The sequence below is a fragment of the Poecilia latipinna genome, unplaced genomic scaffold, assembly GCF_001443285.1.
Source record: "Poecilia latipinna isolate Pla-1442-1.1 unplaced genomic scaffold, P_latipinna-1.0 Scaffold825, whole genome shotgun sequence".
Lineage (NCBI taxonomy): Eukaryota > Metazoa > Chordata > Actinopteri > Cyprinodontiformes > Poeciliidae > Poecilia > Poecilia latipinna.
Window position 1 is genome coordinate 88,790 of NW_015113441.1, and position 5,400 is coordinate 94,189.

Genomic DNA, 5,400 nt, shown 5'->3' on the forward strand with positions numbered 1-5,400 from the left:
AGGGGTTAAATGACGGTATATTCATGCGTTGGCGCGACCTCGTCAAATTTCAATGTTCAGATTTGAAAATTGATGTTCACAGATGGTTTTCAAACTGAACAGCTGCTTGAAGACAGACTTATAAACAATTATACATTATGATACCAGAGTAGCTTTCAATAGGGAAAATCATATTAATGTCAGTGGAGAGGGGAAAAAAACGCGAAGGATCTGGAGCCTTCTTGTAGCAAAGCTGCAGATTGCAACCAACTTTTCTTAAATATTAAGACTTACAGAACATTTAATAATATGACCAGGTCATTAGAAAACATTGCATAATAATAACATTTGCATAATTCATTTTATTTTATTGTTTCAGTTGTTTTGTTTACTTATTTTATAATTTAAAATATCTTCCAGTTCCAGTGTTAAATATTCATTGGAATCAAAAGCTTATTGATATTTGATCTTCTGTTCTTGCGTTATTTTGCCATTACTGTGATTCTCAAAACAATATTTATTTTGCAATAAGTTCTTTGACAAATTATCATCTAGCAAAATGTGTAATCATGACCGGCCTATAGATTCTACTGTAAGGTCACAAAAACAAATATTTTATCCAATTTGTTCTAAGACAGCAGAACAATGCACTTCCTTCACATCACCATAAAATCTGCTCATTTTCTCACCTCTAATTGCAGTTTTCCTTGGCAGTTTGCTCTCGGTTCTACATCTAACTTACCTCCTTAAAAAAAATCTTCCTAGCAAAATGTCTTCCAATTAACAAAACAGTTTCTACATTCAGCTGTCCATATGAGCATCTGTTTGCACGGTAACTTTATTAGCATTCCATTGCAATATCCCTGAAGGTCCCAATTAGTGCTGTTTCTTCAGCTCCCACTCGCTTTCCATTTGCTTCCAGCTACATAACAAGCCATGCTTCCTCAGGTTCCCTGTGTTTGGCTGGCTGTTCCCCATTAGCTCTGTCATTTTGTCACCGGCTAGTTATGCATACACTTAGGCTTTATTACTAATTTATCGCTTTAAAGAGTCACAAGGATATAAAAGAACCAGATATGTCTTACTCTAACAAAATGGAGCCCCTTTTTTAAACATAAAAAAAAGCACAGCACAAATTTTGCTCATCGGCGTGGCCTCCTGCTTCTCTGCATTGCTGAAATCGGCAACTTACATTCCTGTTGGCCAAATTAAAGCTACCCAAGCTCTGCAAATATGTCAATATCGCCCTTATAATACAGCAAACTGATGACAGATATAATCAAGCACTTTCCGCAGCGGCCCCGCTCAATCAGCTTCAGTCCTCTTGAGTATATTAGATAAATGTCAGGTGTTTTCTTGGCATTCCTCCCTTTTCCTCGTGTGAATGCACTCTAAACGTTTGGAAAGCAGATGAAATTGGCTGCTCAATTTGCCTCATTAAGGATGCTTATTAGCATTCATTTGCAAAACAAATTCGCTTAGCTGGCTTCACATTTAGTCTGATAAAAAAATAAATAAATAAAAAAATCCGGCCTGAAAATCGCTGACGCGTGACGTGAATTCAAATTACAGTTCTGCGAATAAAAAAAATAAAAAATACTGAAGAGTGACAGGTAAAGTAAGATGGTGGTGGTAATAGAAAAACTCAATTTAGCTCAAAAGGAAGACACCTTTTGTTATTTTTACGCAGTGTTTTAATGTCACGTGCTGTTTCATAATTTCTGCTGCTTCCAAGGAGAAAACAGGGCAAATAAAAAACTCAACAAGTTGTATTATGTAAACCTTGGCTTCACACTATAAAAAGTGCCTTTTTAGGTTTCCTCCTGTTAAAGGAAGTCTTTCCACTTCGAACACAAGGGCTAATATGAGGAATTGCAGCAAAATCGTTAAGTCGATGCAACTGTTTCTTTACCAACTGGCATTATAAAGTAATCTTAACCATGTTGTATTTTATCTAGAACTGGATTCAAATATCCAGTGAACTCTAATGGCTTCACCTGCTCGCGGATTTGTCTGTGAAATCTAACTCCATGTGCAAAGCAGGTTCAGACGCAGTAAATTTTAAGAACCGTGTGTATGTGGGGAAACAAATTTTCAGGAAAGCATTTCATGGTGGTTCAAATGTGACTTGTTTTGTTTCTTACAGGGAGAACCTTGAATGCCTCCACATGAACGCCTCAAGTCGCTATAAATAGCTTCATTTTCCTGAGGCCCCTGAGATAGAGGGGGAAGATGGAGAGATTGACTCGGGGGTTGAAAAGAGGTAGGGCGAGATGGAGAGAGCGGGAGGAAAAAGGCACTAATATCTTTGTCACTCAAAGATGGGCAACGGAGAGAGAGAAACATTTACACGACCTAATGTGGAGCGTTAAAAATCCTTCAAATAACAGTTTAAGAGTAACAGAGTCCATTTAAATTATAGAGGACCAAAACTGGTATAAGAAATAAAAGTATAAATATATATTTAGTTTTTCCTTTTCCTTACACGAGTTTCCATTAAGTAATGTATATATTTTCTTTTTCATTTCCCCTAAACATGCGTTTTTGTCAAGAAAAGTAAATATTTTGTTTTGTCTTTTCCTTATACAAGCCCTCGTTCTTTTGTCATTGCCTCTTCTCCTCTCCTGTTTTAACTAGAGGAGAGCTGCCTTCTATATCCAGCTCCTCTACTATTGGTCAATAGAACTTTGGAACCAACGTCACCGCCGCCGAGTAAGCTGCGTTTAGCTCAAGGTTGATCTTTTTTTGGGGACAATATATTTAATGGTATTTGCTGGAAAGATGTTTGGTTATTGCTGAAGAAATATTTAATAACTAATAAGATTTGAGAAGTGTCTCTAAAAGATTCTACATAGATGTTATCCTGTTAATAGTAAACTATTTAAATATCACCTTAATGTAGACGCTCTGTTCATTTTGTCACAATTCTGAGGAAACTATCACTCATCTTTTTTGGGACTGTTCTTATACTCAAATATTTTGGAAAGATGTTTTTACTCCTAAAAAGAAAATTGGAAATAGATGTACCGTTTAACTTTAAAACTATTTTATGTGGCTTTTTCTGTTTAGACACACCAACAAATAAAGTATTTATTATAAATTTAATATTAATTTTAGCTAAATTTAATATCCACAGCTGCAAATTTCTTAAATTGAAACTCAAATGTAATGCTTTTTATGCCTATGTTTCTTCATATTTACATTCTCTTAAAAACTGTACCAATACTAAAGCTATAAAGACTACAATTTGTAAAGAATTTCTCATGTAATTTGCCCTAACTGCTGTATTTAACCTTGTCCTTTGTAACCTCTTCCTTTTTGTATCCCTTTCCTGTTTGTAATTTTTGCTGTTACCTTCCTTACGCCCCATTGTTCGTCTAGTTACTGTTTATGCAACTTGTACATATTATTGTAATAATAAAAATAAAAAAAAGCTCAAGGTTGATCCGATTTATGAATGATAATTTCAGCCAGCAGTTCTCTCGCTCCCTCCTCAGCTCTCGGAGGTTCACTTAGGGACTGTCAACAAATTTCCGAACCAAACACTCCCGTCAATCAAATGTTAATAAATGCCTTGCCTTGTGACTAACGGATACCAAAACGTGGTAATTCATGCTTTTATATGAGACACATTCTCTATTAAAATGTCAAGTCATATTCAATATTTTAAATAACTTTAATGTTAAATAATATAATGTTTTCTTCAATAGCTTCCATATTGTGTGCCACATGGACTAGAAATCAATGTGTAATTGTACTAAACTATATAGGAGGCACCTGCATTTTTATTCTAACAAAATGTTTATTTTTATCTATTTTTTTTTTTTAGTTTAAATTTAGTATTTCTCTTTAGTAGCTTCTAGGTCATGTGATCTATTGAGTCAAAATCAGTGTGAAATTGTTATAGATCTACAACTCTAGATCTATAATTCTAGACTCTTCCACTTTAGGTCCAAAAATAAGTTCAGTTTCAGTTTCAGCTGCAGAAAGTTTTGGCACATATATCTGTTTTCAGCATCTATTCAGTGACAGGAGGGGTCATGGTAATGGAGAGCTGTGTATTGACAGGGAATAAAAAGGGTCAAATTAAAAAAATGAGTGTACCTCATCTATACAGACTGGTAGAACAATTTCACACTGATTTTGACTCAATAGGAGGGCCATAAATCGGGTCAACCTTGAGCTAAACATCGTTTGCTCGGCGGATATTGGAATATCCAAATCTAACTCGAAACTAATTTCACTGCAGTCAGTAACAATAAAACCACCGGGATAAAGTTTGTTTTGGTCTGTGGCCTGTAAAGAATGCACCGAGCGACTACACCTAAATGCCCCAAAATGTCTGACGTAGTGACATTTTTTTCTATCTCTCTCTCTCTTCTTCATCTCTCCGTTCCACGTCCTCATTGGCCAAAATTACAATCTGGTAAATTAGCTGATACAAAAGCTTGTCAGGTTTTCATCCCTTGAAAAAAAAGAAAAAAAAAAATAGACTTGACGTCTTAATGTTTGAGTAAGTCTAATGAACACTCTGCTCGATGTCTGTCAGCCAGGATCGTAATTACGCTTGTCACTTCCTGACACGGTGTGTATCTTAGCAACCTGCCACAAAGACGGAGGTCCACTTGAATATTTATCTATAAAAATAAAAATAGCAGGGAGGTTGGTGCTACACTGAGAGCAAAGTTGTGTTTTTTTTTGTCTTAATAAATCTGACCAGCATGTGCTCCCACGCATTCCTTGCAGGACTTTAAACTTTTTCCCAGAAGGCTCTCTGAAATGAACGTGGGGAAGTCTTATAATTACTGTTCTAATTAATCAAATTAAGCACATGATTTTTTTGACCACTCCGCCCACCGAACTCCCACTGCTTTTACAGGAATAGAAACATTTGCATACAGTATATGCTGTGATCGTTTTGGGTAGTAGTGCTGCTCACGTAGGCTCGCTCTCCAGCTAAAATGTACATTAAGAACAGAACACGCAGCAAATCTGAGGTGAAAATGAAAGTTCTATTTTTATTATGAGCTGTAGGTGGAGTAATATCACTTTGTGTATAATCTCCAACTTTGTTTAACTTAGCTCTACTCAAGGTAATTTTCATTTCTTCTAGCACAACGCAGAGCTTGCCCACGTAGCCTGACATTTAGTCCTTTCATTCCCAGGTGCAACTCGGTTGTCACCAAGATAAGACCTCCATGTTTAGTGAAGCTAAACGTTGCACAGTTTGAAACAGATTGGATTCTTCAGATGTTTCTGTAACAAAACAGACCACAACTCGAGTGGGCTACGCACAGCACTTTAGTAGTCACGTCCCTCATAGTCACAAACTTCAATGTGCTTTATTGGGACTGTATCATACACCTAAAACAAAGTTGTTGTGCATTGTGGTGGATGCCCTTACCACCACCACATAGTGTT